The sequence below is a fragment of the Pieris rapae genome, chromosome 21, assembly GCF_905147795.1.
Source record: "Pieris rapae chromosome 21, ilPieRapa1.1, whole genome shotgun sequence".
Taxonomy (NCBI): domain Eukaryota; kingdom Metazoa; phylum Arthropoda; class Insecta; order Lepidoptera; family Pieridae; genus Pieris; species Pieris rapae.
Genome location: NC_059529.1, coordinates 1,797,951 through 1,813,450, shown reverse-complemented (window position 1 = coordinate 1,813,450; position 15,500 = coordinate 1,797,951). Strand labels below are relative to the sequence as shown.

At 33.2% G+C, this 15,500-nt stretch overlaps 1 protein-coding gene across 1 annotated transcript in view; it reads left to right on the top strand.

The window, feature by feature from the left end:
* The window catches only part of LOC110997711 (frizzled-4), a 34,777-nt gene that overhangs the window by 2,033 nt on the left and 17,244 nt on the right, over positions 1–15,500 (top strand). The window lies entirely within an intron of this gene.

Genomic DNA, 15,500 nt, shown 5'->3' with positions numbered 1-15,500 from the left:
TTTTCATAATCTCTGTCACTCTTTGTTTAATCTTGAAAAAAATTTGTAATATTTCGCAATGCTTCCAAAAATCTCTCAAAATTGCTGGCCTGGAATAAATTGCTTTTAAGTCATAAATTGCATTATGCATTAAAGTAAATCAAGACTTGAGATTAAGTACATTAGGTACGTGTTCGAAAAACGTATTGTTCTCGGTAAACGGGAGTAAAACTTTACGCTTAAAGTTGTCTCCGAAACTTTTAGTGCCTATTACGTTTATTATTTATTAAAATTTATATGTTCCCTGCTATTTCACTAGCGTTAATTTTATAGCGAAAACAAATCAATTCGAACGAGTAGTTCCTGAAGCGCGTTCGCCTAAACAAACCCTTCAACTATACTATTAAGAATTCAATAAATTTAAATCTAACAGCATCTTTGTTAAACGATAGTACTTTAATCATGCGCTTACGCAAAAACATACTTAACCTTACGAGTTAGGTAAATTATCTATATAGTCTCAACATTATTAAAGTTCGTTTCTTCAACTGGAATGTTTCATAAATGGATGTATAAAACAAGGTACGACGTGTATTTGAGAATGTTTTAAGTACATAATGGTTATTAATAGATTCTAGAGGTGAATATGTATGATCAAGTCAAGTCGATGTCAATGATTTGATGACTGGATGGTCAAAATTTAAGTATACTTTATTTTGATAATAAATCGGAAAATTTGCAAAATACCGTCAGAGCATAAGCAAAGATAGAGACATCTGGAAAGGGTATGAGGATGCCTTGACCTAAGAGGGGTCCAGGTGAAAAACGCTTTATTAATATGTTACTATGTACTGTCAGTATCAGTACCTAAATGGATTGCACCCGTCTGTTGGCTTATAATTACAATGAATAATATTGCATACTGGTATTACTGGCACAAGACACATGATATTAGTATGGATAAAGCGTCACTTACATTCCCCAGAATCAGGAGGTGGTTCACAAAGATACAAGAACCAGTCAAGTCAGATTACTACATATATTATATTACTTTTGACTGAAATTTACGGGGAAACACAAGGTTCGATACCTCGCCAAAGGGGAGCCGGTGATTTTTTGCTCTCTCCTCATTCTCCTCACAAAGCTTGCATTTCGCACTTTGTGAGTCAAATTTGTTTCAACTGGTAATATTTGGGTCTTGCCATACTCGAAAGTATTTTATTGATACCCAGAATGGCGGACATACATAATTGAAAATTACTTTTTGTATTTCACACGAAATTCTACAAGCGGCGTTTTCGTGTGCCACTCGAAATTAACTCCCTACATTTAATTTGTAACTATGTAAAGTTATAATAATAATTATTAGTGTGGTATAGTTGTATGTATATTCTTCACCACACGTCATAACTCATAAGCAAGTATCCATATTATACTCTTTGGATCTTAAGCTATATTGCAGTCCGTGTGCCGTTAAAGTTTGAAAACGTATTGTATAGTTATAAATAAATCCATACAAATACAGTTACACTTAATCAATGTCGCGTATGTAGAAATATCCAATTAATATTGTCATCGTCGAACATAACCGAAATATCGTAAAACCGTCCATTTATTTTCTAGAGCCAGAATTCTTCTAAACGACTCGTTATGATAATTTTACGTAGATTTATGTGCTCGGCATTCTTTGATACGATATCTGATGGGGCTCGACAGATATTAATGTTTCGTGTTGATAGTTATGCACCATATCTTTTTTAAAACTATTTGTGATACAATATTTAAATTGAAAACTTCGATGTTTCATCAGTGGATGGTCGTTTCTTCGTGGAATTGTTATTATATTTTATTGCAGAAACTATGCTAAAATAAATACAAATAAATCAGTGGCGCTACAACCTCTTTAGGTCTTGGCCTCAGATTTCTGAATCTGTTTTATGATCATTTATAAATCTAGTAGGTAATTAGTACTGCAACCTTATTGATAAGCAATATTTTGAGTGCAGAAAAAGAAGTAGTCTTTAGTATTTGCATAGTCTTTTGTATTTCCACTAGCGGTTTATTTAAACATAAAATAAATCCGTGGCGCTACATGTTTTCCTTCACCGTTCCAGCAAATGTTTAATGCGCACATAGAAAGAAAGTGCATTGTTGCACAGCTGGGGATCGAACCTACGACTTCAGGTATAAGAGTCGCACGCCGAAGCCCAACACTGCTCAAAAATTATGCTACTTAAGTAATATTAATTTGCCTAAAAAATGTTGCTGATATTTACCAAGTGATTAATTAATAAATATTATGCAATATGATAAAAATAAATGGATACTTAATTCCTAGATCAGCCATGCCAATAAGCCTGAAAGACTCTAGACCTTGGGGTGTGTAAATTCGTTCCTGCTAATTTAATTTTCATTGAAATATTTACATCTAAAAACTGGCACTTGGAAGTACTTCTTTTCTTAAGTAAATAATTAAAAATGTCGTGAGTAGAACGAGTTTGAAGTTCGACACACTCCACCAACCGTTCATCAATTACATGTAGTTATCGCATTTTATTGACACTTCAAAAGGGACCGGTTTAATTGTTAACAGCGCGCGCCCTTGTTTAGCAGTTAGAACAATTTTTATATTACTTTTAACTAGTCTAAAATATTGTAAAAGACGTTGATTAATGACTGTATTCTTGGTTTATCACGGGCTAGGGACAGACAAAGGACAGGCAAGTTGAGCAGTCAAATCATTTATTCCAATTAGACCACCTAATATGGCACTTTTGAACGTTAAATAAAATATAAAGATGATTCTAGTTGCCTATTTCAAAAGGTAGATTCGTGTGGAGAAGAAAGAACAAGAAACTCCACACTTACTCTTTTAAAATACAATTCACAATATTTGTATACATTAGTTAAATAATTGTATGTGAAGAGATATACTCCCAGAATAAAATTACTATACAGGTTTATATCGTGGTTGATTTCTTCATCTAACTCAAGCCAAACAAGATTCAGATATACAAAAACGAAACTCAGTGCGAAATATGACTTCGGTCAAAATCCAATGCTTTTTTGACGTCAGACTTGACGCTAAGGGCCTGTTTCACAATGTCCGGATAAGTTCCAAATAAGCTATTTATTACTTATTGGTAGGATAAACACTATTGTTGCGTTTCCCGACTGTCAGATAGCGCGAAATTTCTTCGGAACTTTTATCTTCCGAATAATGTATGTGTTTCATAGCTAATTGGTACTTTATCCATACATTGTGAAACATACCCGAAGTCTCGTTTCTAATGTTACTTTTAAATCAAAGACTTTAATGAAGTATGACTATCTGTCTAAAACATACCCTAATAATTACGATTATCACGATGTTTCTCTAGTAAACGAAGAATTAATAATTACTCATACAAAGATTCATTTGTGCACATGTCTTTCAACGCACGGCGTTTTTGTTGTGAAGAAAACTACTAGGAAATCGAATTTATGACTATTATAGTAATAACAGACGAGTACGGAACTAGTTAACGGCGCAGGCGCATGTTGTGGTTGCTGTAATGAGTGGTAAAATTGGTTTTCTGTGTGATGGGACGTGCGTCGGCGTGCATATTTCATGAAACTTAAGATACTTAAACTAAAGATTATTTTTATTTTTTTTTAATGTAAAAAGGTGTTTCAATAAATATTTTGTTTACTATTATACTGTATTGTTATCAAATTACCTAACTATAACCTATAACGAAAAAACGCTAATACATATGGTAAGAAAATATTTGAAGAGCTGAAGTAGAAAACTTCTACAGTTTATCTCCAGACTATACGTTTTTTTTCAAATAGAGACTGCTTGCTTCCGATCGGATTTGAACCTATTAAATTGTTACTTAATGGTTTAAGTAAACGTTAAGTTGGCCGTTAGTAACTTTTACTTAAGTAGTAATTTAGTAACATCAACTAGTCTTGTGACCCGAGGCATATAATCAAAGTCTGCTTCATAATTTCTTGTTTATTTTAAATTTTCTTGCTGCCGATGCAATCTCGACACGAAGGCCCCGCCTCGCCCGCTCGTTAGTAGGGCTGTGCTATCAGAAAATCGATATCGTTATCGATAAATAATTTTATCATGTCCGTGATCCTAGGGAATTGTATTTATATTAAGGAACTATATGTGTGTCATGAGAAATATAAAAGAAACACACGTAAACTAATTTAAAACTGAAAATTTTATTCAATGTTTTGTCTCTTTCACACTAGTGTGACGAAAAATTATTGATGTAGTTAGAACTACATATTTATATTATAGAGAGTAGTGTTAGCCTAGTGGTTTCAGAGCGCGACTCTCATCCCTGAGGTCGTAGGTTCGATCTCCGGCTATGCACTAATGGACTTTCTTTCTATGTGCACATTTAACATTTGTTCGAACGGTGAAGGAAAACATCTTGAGGAACCCTTAGATCCACAAAGTCAACAGTCAACATCATCTATTTTTTATTAATTATTAATTATTTTTTTGATTACTGTTTTTTGTGTGTTACTAGGTGTGTGTTTTGTTAGTAATAAATGTTATGATGTCTATGTTTATTAGCCTATTAGATTAATCAGTAATCATGGAACAGATTCAGAAATCTAGGGCCAAGATCTCAAAAGATAATTTTTTTTAAATATATTTTTCGTATGCATTTTAAAAACACGTAATAATTTTAATTGTCGAATTACTACTTAGTTATTTTACAATCTGCTAGCATTAATGGTTTTATTACGTCAATAAAAGCGCGTTTAATGAGAATCTCGACATCGAACAACACTACAAAGATTCGATTCTCCAGTAATTGGGATGCTAATCAGATGTTGAACTCTTTCCGTCCCATTCTTACACCGACAAGTTGCTAAGTGCGTCCCTTTCACGCCAGGACTGCGTCGAAGGCAAGTCTTCAATCATCCTGCAATAAGCACTGACGGCGAAGGCGCAGGGCATCGTAATCACTGTAGTTTGCACTGGCAGAATAATTTCCCTTTTTAACTTAACTATACTAAGATTAAAGCAGATATTTAAGGTAACAATGTTACTGAAATTTCTGTTTAATTGATTTTTTATATTTGCGAAAACAGTTATATTTTTATAAAGTATAACTCTTTTTTTTAATTTTTAAAATCATTCAATAGCCAGTAAGTTTATCAAGCACATTTAAGCGAGGAAAATTGTTTGCCAAACGCTTTTATTTGTGAAATTTTATTTGAAAACTGATAAAAGAGACTATAATCCAAGCATTTACTGAAATTCATCATTTATTTTTATTACTTTATTTTAGACGTTAGCTTGTACATGTTATTATTGGCAATTGTGTATTTATTTCCAACACACACAAGTAATTACAATATTCTTAACATACTACATACTAATCATATTGCTAAAAAATATATAAACATAGAATTTAAAAAAAAACTTAAAAAGTTTGTTACTTCTGGCAATTTAGTTTACCAAATTTAGTTTTGGCATTTTAACCTTATTACTTTTTTCTTACTAGAGTTGCCTGGAAGAGATCGCTTATCGATAAGACCGTCACCTCCTTAATAATTTATGTTATATGATGTTATGTACTACCAATATTAATAAATACAATTACACGTAACATTGTGTCGCTTACGAATGCATAGCTATTTAGTTATCGTAAATCAATTCGTTGAACGAGAAATATATAAGGTAGCCTTTGTGAACTCAAACGAGCCGAGTATCTTTCACCGTAATCGCAGCCGGCCCCGCTTACTAAGGTTTATTGGAATCTTTTGTTGCCTCTTGCCAACTCAGAGATGTTGAGATTGGTCCTAATTAAAAATTTAGTTTTAGTTCATTGTTATGCCATTAAGGGTAAGTTACGAATATATTACTTAATAATAATAATTAAATTTTCAATCATGACTAAAAAGTAATATATAGCTGATATTTTTTACATTGGATACATTGTTTTATTTATCTTGTTATATATCCTATATCAGCTTAATTTAGTACCGGAACGAGGGGTCGCTGGAGGAGCCTCCCGGTCCAACTGACTCTGTCCATGGCTTTCTTTCTCTATTCGCTTCCTGTTACCGGTTCTATTTCTTCTTCTTACTCTTGGTCCTTTCCAAGTAAGTTACGAACAATATTGCCAAGCTATATAGAAACTCTATAGGCTAGAGTGGTCTCTATGGAAACTAGGATTAACGCAGAGATGTAGATAATTTAAAAAAAAACAAGGTTCTTTAACGAAGAATATTGGTATGTTTTTAATGCTTACACTAAACTTTCGTAACTATAGACTGAGTAGTATCTATAAAAACTCTACAGTATAGGATTACCGTAGTAATGTAGATAACTTACAAAGAAAAGTAAAATATGTTTTTTTTTACTAAAAAAACTTGATATATCGCCTAAACATTAGAAAATATACATAAATCCCGTACAGAGTTTAACCATGGTGGTGTTTGGGCCACAGTACAATTAAAATCTTTTACTTTGAGTAAAAAATAAAAATAATGAATGCAATAAATTTAACTAACATATTAAGCAAAGTGAATATATATACTTATTTGAATGATGCGTACTTCCACGTTGAAACGGAAAGACAAAACCACAGTAAAACTATGTATTGCCAAGGTATAAATACACTTAAGCCAGTCAAATCCCGACTGCCCAATGTTACCTAGAACTAAGAGGATCGTCGTTAGTTGTTTTAGAAATAAATGTAGGGTTTGAACATGAACTAGTACTTTCGACAAAAATGTCTGTAAACTTATAAATATGAATTAGTCTAGCTATTCAAAGGGGGAACGCTGCCAGTATCTTTGGAACCTTGCCTACAGGGACTCCTTTTAATAATTAAATTTTAAGGTTATTAGATATATTTTTATGTATTATGTTTAGATAATTGTAGTTATCTTAATATATATATTTCTTGTGTGCGTGTGTATGTGACTGAACTCCTCCTAAACGACTGGACCGATTTAGACGAAATTTTTTGTGTGTGTTCAAGGGGATCTGGGAATGGTTTAGATTCACAATTTTGTCCGCTGGACAATGTTTTTTTAATTAATTTTCAATTTATTAGTTGTTGTTGATTTTGGAATGTTTTACATTGGATCCGACAGACGGCGCTACCATCGCAGTGTCAAATTTTAAATAATATTCGAATTTTAATTTTAGTCTGTCCCGAAATTTAAAAAAAGTTTTGTTATCATTGTGTTATATCGTGTGTGACCATGTGCTGGATCGTTAGATATTGTCATAACATTTGAATAATAATTTTCATCAAAATGGCTTATTAAAAATTGAAATTTTGAAATTAAAGATGTGTAGACAGGACAACGTCTGTCGGATCCGCTAGTATTATTATAGACTTCTTATTAATAATTAAATATGAAATAAAATAAAATATATAAAATAAAATAACAGAACGTTAAGATTTTGACGTTGTATAAGCGTATGTATTATAATTAAATGCGCTCAGGAACAGTACAAAGGAGGCTTGTTAACCGCGATCCATGGCCGAGATACACCCTGGCTGTAGACGCCCAGATATTATCTCGCATTGTTCGCCCACGTTCAAGGCTTTGAACTTGAAATTCTTCTATATCACATTTAATAGGTTCTACTAAAAATAGGTTCACCAACATTTAAAACGTTCTTAAGCTTTTCTCGAAGGGGTAATAATTAAACTATGTGTACGTGACTTTATTAAACGTTAATTAAATTTTATGCACTGGCTGTCCCCGCAAACTTCATACCCCTTATATTATTATATAAAAATATAAAAAAAGCGGATTGGTCCAAACTTCGAGTTTGCCTTTAGAAACATAACTTTTGATTAATTTTTATTTGTACACGAATTTTACAGCATATCATGTCGCGTTTATATACAGCTGTATGGAAATATTAAAAATCAAATTCCAGATATCTTATATAATTCATAACCTCAATTAAATATGCAAATATCTTAATTATATATTGCTATAATTAGATCCTTATTGCCTATACAAAATTAAAATGTCTCAAGACTCAAATCCATTTATTGAATGATTGATTTGTGGTCTGTCATCAAGCAGGTTTTTGTTTCCAGTATAATTGGCTGGCATTTTCCAACTTATTACTAGTATATTGCAAAACTGTCCGTGCATCATTAAGAAGGCTGTTTAGTCTGTCCTAATGCTTATCTCCGATACTGACGAACTGATTTATATGGTATTAATAAGCTATTAACAGTAAATGATATGGAAATATCATCTTTGAATGTAATTTTAGCCTCGTACGTTACGCGGCTATCAAAGCCGCGTACCACCACTTTGTGAAACTAGCTGCCCCCTGCAGTATTTCCGAACCAATTTGACTAAGGTTCCTATAAGAAAAGAGCGTACCAATTCTGGCATTGTCCATGGGCGGTGGTATGACTTAACCTCAGATGAGCCTCCTGCCCGTTTGCCCCCTGGTCCATAAAAAAAGACCGTGTTTAGGCCTTCGATTTTAGCTGCCCTGAATCATATTTTTATTCTGTGGAGATAGAGCGCGATCGTAGTTATTGTATACTTGTCAGAAATAATCCCCGTGTTGGGTGGCCAGTCTTGAAATACCTTGTTTGTTGGTTTTGTATGATGGCAAGGCATATAATTATGGAAAGCCACGCCCATCGAGAAACTTGTGGAATTTAAAAATTGACGATAATTTCTATGTACGTTAATTTTGTATTACACGAATGTATTAACAAGTTTGAAATCAATTTGTTCACTTTATTCGTAGTAATAAGCAGCCTAAAATTAGTGCAATATTTAAATTTGTCGTAGTATTTGAAGTAGAAAATAATTTTATGTAGTTTTTCACTTCTTGCGCGCCTTTTATTGCCTGGAAGCGATAAGGCCGCCAGTCCTTTTAATGATATTATATAATTGTTATCTTCCAATAAATAATTGTTCCTATATAAGAGCCGACGTTCCTGATCATTGAATTTCTAAAACACTGAAGTCTATCCCCAACTCGAGACGAGAGTTCAACAAATACACAAGTGTATTTAAACTCAAATGGTTCTTGGAAAACAGCAGGGCCCTTTGTTAGTTCAAATGGAATTATTCATGTCCAAAAGCGTAAAACTAAAGCTGATAAATTGAGGCAGCATCGGGATAGCAGGTAGGATTTTTTGCTTCCCGACCACGTTGCAAACGAAGAAGCATAATTTATTACCGCTGTTTTGTGGCTCTTAAATTTCAGCCCGTTGAAGCTAGAAATGTTCTTAAGTAAATTTGTGTGCATTATAAAACGAAAAAAAATGAGATTTTATTCGCTCTAAGGCATTTATGTTTTCAGGCTAGAAATAGGGAACTTAACATTTTGATACGGATCTTAAATATAAATAATTTACAAATTTATTTTTTTACTTATTTATAAAAACTAAATTGACACGAGTGAACAATATGTAACATAATTTACAGACAAAACACAAAAAAACAAACTTGTGAAATTATATAATAAAAAATCTAAGTAATTTATTATTAAGTAAGTATAGGCATTAACAAATAATATATCTTTTGCAAGCTCACTCAACGGATAATGAAAAAGTATCGAATGTATTTCGTTAAGTAAATTAATACACCAAATAATATATGCCCTTTGAAAAAGGTTAGTCCTAGCTGTGGGCGCATGAAGTTAATTAATTTAAAATTACATATATCAACATCATCACAAATATTTTTAATACGTAGATATGAAAGTTTTAAAATGTAAAAACTTTCCGAAATGAATTCCTAAAGATACTCCCGTTTAATAGCAAAGGGAAGGTCCTAAACAAACAATGATTTCCATTAATGTCGGACGGACGGATAGACGGCACATATATTTATTGATTTATTGATCGTAAGCAGAAATCCCCGATGGCTGTAATTTAAACACGGCACCAAAAATGTTTGGTGCATTGGACAGAGAAATGTTTGGACAGGTATGATTTATTTTTTGTTTACAATATTATTTTATCAGCAACTGATATATTGGTTTTGTTTTTAGTTTTGTGTAATATACAACTAAAACCAAACTATATATTGTACCGGATTGCAGTTGATTAATATTCTTTATAATTTTAAATTTTAAGTTAAGTTTACTCTATTATTTATTACATATTATATTTACATATATACAAGAAATTTGAATAAAAACGATTTTTTATACTTAAGACTGTAACTTTAATGAACATTTAAATTAATTAAAAGAACGTAGAATATATTATTACTATTAAGTAATAGCTGCTCCATGCAACCTTTATTCTTACCACGCTTTCCTAAGCAGATGCACATGTCTGCGCTACGGGATCCCACTATCTATGTTTTTATTGTTATCTCCCTCCTTCTCACTCCTTCCAGACCGGCTACAGGATGAAGAGGGATATTAAATCTACATCTACAAATTATTTTATTGCTGTAAGATATTTATGTCGTATGTTACGATCTCAGATACGGCTAACAAGTTGGGCTCGTATTTCGTAGACGAGATTAGTTGTATATTACAGTTTTATCTTAAAATGTATAATTAGAACTTCGTGGAATTAGAATTTACTATCGCAGTATGTCTTCAGATTAAATTGCAAACCTTATGTTTATTATATACGATATTCGTATGAGGTTTGAGCAGTGTTGGCCTAGTGAGGTGCCGAATAGGCAAGTAGGTGATCAGCCTCCAGTGCCTGACACACGCCGTCGACTTTTTGGGTCTAAGACATATCGGTTTCCTCATGATGTTTTCCTTCACCGTTCAAGCAAATGTTAAATACGCACATAGAAAGAAATTCCATTGGTGCAGAGCCGGGGATCGAATCGACCTCAGTATTTAAAGTCGCACGCTGAAGCCAGAAGGTTCATCAAAAAAAGGCGTTTAAATGTCCCTTAACTATTAAACTGGACAATTGCATATCAGACAATATCTGGTTTTCATATAAGGCAAGCGCAATCAACATAGGATAATCATCTCACGATTTCCAACCATAACCAGTTCATGCCGACCAAATAATAGCCAATTGTATGTAAAATAATGTCTATATGAACATAAATCTCATTGTAACGAGATACTTAGCATAGTTTGATGGCTGACTCGAATGTTGAATTTAAAAGTAACTTTTTGCTTTGTAGAAGTCGAAGTACGAAGGCTGCCGAAGTACACTTGAAATCTGTAGTTGTTGTTCATTAGGGGATTTTTCCAAAACATTGAAATTAAATCACGAAAATCTATCTCTATTTAAAGTGTGATTAATTGTGAAATAAAATGTGTTCATGCATTACGATAAATGCATGTGTTAGGTTTAGAAACTCTTTTAAGTAAAAAAATTCTTGTATAAAACCCCAGTTTTATTTTATTATCTGTTCTAATATAAAAGTTAATATTTTTTTGTACATACAATTACAATTTTGAACTTTATAAAAGATCTTGAAACACATACAGAAATATAAGGCCCAGACCTCAAAAGATTATAGCGTTATTGCTATGTACCTATTGCCTAACTGCAATTAATTCTCAAAGAACATACAATATTTGGAACGCTTCTAAGCTTTCGGTGGAGTAACCAAAAATAAACGCGTTAGGAAGTCATAAAACTTGTTCTATTTAAAGCCATGACGTCGAACTGAGGTCCGAGAATGGGGCATATTCTTAAAAATAGTTATATGTTGTGTATTCTCAGTTATCGCACTAAGACACCCTTTTAGTCTAGGTCCAGGTTATGTCCTGGCTTAAAAACCAACCTAGCTCCATCCAAAAGTTTAGAAGTTTCTCAAACTTCGCAGGCTTCGGGAAGCGGCCTCACTGCTCCGAGATTTTCTGTTCGTTGGGAAACCACAGCTATGAATAATAGGACTGATTCTTCTGCGCTGAAACATACTCTGTCAAAACTGTCTATCGCCACGAACGATAAACATTATTAAGAAGACAGTGTCCAATCCAATTTTTGCCTGTAAAAAATTTAATCATATTCGAATTATACTTATTCATTATATATTTTGTGTTTGTGGTATCAATATTAATGTTGCTGTTAATGGCTGAAATAAAGAAATGGGACATTTCTTTATTTCAGCCATTAACAGCCGCACCCACTAAAGCGGTAAATTGTGCAACACGCACAATTCAACTTGGCACCTGATTTGGCGATAATGATACTTGGTGAGGTGGCTAGTTAACTTGTGCGTATATGCGCTACGATGACTGCCCGATTCTGGCGTCGCTCGTCTAGACTCGTTTTCCCCCATCTTAATATATATATTTCTTGTGTGTGTGTGTATGTGACTGAACTCCTCCTAAACGACTGGACCAATTTTGATGAAATTTTTTGTGTGTGTTCGTGGAGATTCGAGAATGGTTTAGATTCACAATTTTGTCCGCTGGACAATGTTTTTTTTAATTAATTAGTAGTTGTTGATTTTGGAATGTTTTACATTGGATCCGACAGACGGCGCTACCATCGCACTGTCAAATTTTAAATAATATTCGAATTTTAATTTTAGTCTGTCCCGACAGTTAGCGCTGCGATCAAATTAAAAAAAAGTTTTCTTATCATTGTGTTATTGTAGACCATGTGCTGGATCGTTAGATATTGTCATAACATTTGAATAATAATTTTCATCAAAATGGTCCAGAATGTTTTAGCTTATTAAAAAAAGTTTGAAATTTTCAAATTAAAGACGTATAGACAGGACAACGTCTGTCGGATCCGCTAGTATACTATAAAAAATGATACTATCAAATCGTTTAATGGCAAAGAAAATGGTACATTTAGATCGATAGCCATACAAATATAGGCTTGCAACTGACATTAATTTTAATAATGTCGTATCGACATAATGTAAATAATAATTAGTTCAGTTATATATTGTCAAACTCGCCCACGCTATAAAACACCTTGCCCTAGAAAGCATTTCACGACTGTGATGTATGCATAACTTCTATTTTATACTTTGATAGCCATCGCGTAACAAAATTTCAAATATAATCGAATTCAGTCACAACGTTCACCTCTATACACTAAAATAAACCACGACTTATTTATTTGCTCGTGTATAAAGTACCAATAAACTAAACACTTAATAGAAGGCACGAAAGCTTGTTATAACCGTAACTTGAAAATTTAATTATGTAGTCGCTATAAAATACGAGATCAATAGTGTAGAAAAACTCGATTGGCGGTTACTTTGAAGTTTCGCGGCGACATCAAAGGTTTAATCACCCATTAGTATATCGGAGCGCTTTCGCCGTGTCTATAAGATGCTTGTTAGCACTAGGACAGGTGATATATATATGATCGCCTATTATATATATAACGATACCGTAAAACTTTATACATAACAACCAAATATACAGTATTTACAATTTTATTAACCTACATAGTTACAGTGAGGACGCTCCGTGAAGCCTGTGATGTGCCGAGGAGACTTCTGTGCTTCTGGAAGGAGCTAGGCTGGCTAAATTATCCAGGGCTTTACGCAAAACGGACCAAATTTGAGTTTAGTTGCGGAAAATGAGTCCACCTACCTAACCTTACCTACACAGATGTATAATAACTATGTAACATAGTTATAATAAAAATTAATAAAAAATAAAACACATTTAAAAAGTTTCGTTCATGTGGCAGTTTACTATTAACACTGGCAGCATTTCCTCGACATATTACTGAACTTATTCGTTTAGGAAGCTCAAGCTCTAAGATCGCCGGTACTTAAATTACTTACTTAATCTTTAATTAGCACCTGTACAATTGACAGGGCCCAAGAGTCTCTTCTCCAAAAACAAAATCGAACTTGGAGACTCTTATCCGCCTGCTCTGTGGCCGCCCGAGCATTTTCTCATATAAATAAGTCTGATTTAGATTTATTTAGCCGCCAAGAGTCGTTAACAAGATATCACCATGTATACAATGAAGGTAGATTTAGGGTATTTTCTGGAAATTGGATTCGAGTTTGATTTAAGAACTGCAAATTCCAGGCGTCACTGTCAAGTAGCACCAGGGGAGTCTGTTGGACCGTCTTGATCCTTGTCCTATAAATAATATTTGTTGGGTTATAGCTTTTAGCTGTGAAATGCGTAGAAGGGGATATTGATGTGCTCATTCCTGATGGTGCATCTTGTTATTTTGTGGGGTTTTAATTAAAAGGGCAAACGGGCAGGTTCAACCTGATGTTAGGATATACCGACGCCCATGTACACTCAAAGCCAGAGACATCGCGAGTCCGGTGCCTTGTAAAAATTGGTTCTTTAAGTGAAGGACCCAAAGTCGATTTGGTTCAGAAATAGTTTAGTGTGTAGCTGGCCCCACAAAGTGGTGGCGCACGGCAAAAAAATATATAACAGACACTCAACATCTTTCTTCTAAACACGTTTCGTATGCTCGTTTGACCAATGAGAATCAAACGAATCGCGTCATTTCGTCTTTGAAAGTATCACGAACGAGGACGTTAACATGTTTTATCAAGGAAAGATTATAGTATTAAAAGATTTAATGCGATTACACGTGGATGTTATTAAAATAAGATAAGTTCCTTAATTTAATCTGATAATGTGTTAAATTAGGTTTATTGGGAAATCCCACACATATTATCATTGTTGACGGCGCGACGCTACGCGGCCATCTATGCCAGACTAAAAAATCCAATTTAAATAAATCTAAAAGAAAATTAATAACTTCTATCTCCCAGCAAGAAGCTTTACATTACCATAACAAACTTACAGCTGAGTCAGCCTCGTTAATCAAGTCACAATATCAGTAATTATTTGTTCAAAATTATGTTGTTATTAAATAAGATAGAGTTTATAATTTAACGAGCTCCATTGGTGTTTAGGACCTTCTTAATTGGACGCTTGTCCATTGTTGATCGTGTAATGCCGTCTTTTTCTTTTCCATGGGTTTAAATAAGTGTATCTCTTTTCAAGGTTCGAAGCAAGGTCAGCTCGTTAAAAGTTAACAAGATTTTGTATGGAGAAAAAAGTATTTGTAATTCAGATTATAAAAAGCGATAGCGTATGGGATTGATGGTGTTTCTTAGCGTTACAGAGAATGTTAAAGATAAAAAATTATTTAAAAAACGACAGCTGTGTATACGCTTATAACATTTGACATTTATTTTAAGTCAATATTTAATTATTTTATTATCTCTCTTATGTCATTTCAGAACATTTCCTGAAACGAAAATTAGCGCTAAAAGAGTCCTGTATTTCACTTGACTTTACTTAAAAACACTTTATTTTTAATGTGTCCTGTATTTGAACGTATCGAATTTTGACATAAGAGAATCATTGTGCGAACTCCCTCTATCAATTTATTGAGAATTTCTATCTTTATATAAATCACAACCCATCATCATCTTTGTTAATTGGTTTATTCTTCACAAACAACAGTAATTAATATATATTCTTATAGAAACGCTCAAGGGAAAAATATGTATATTCACTCGTCTTAAAAGTCTGTTCTGAGTGACGTCTGTTTTCTTATTTTCTTACTGTCCTATATTTATGTTGCCACATACATCAAAATCTTATA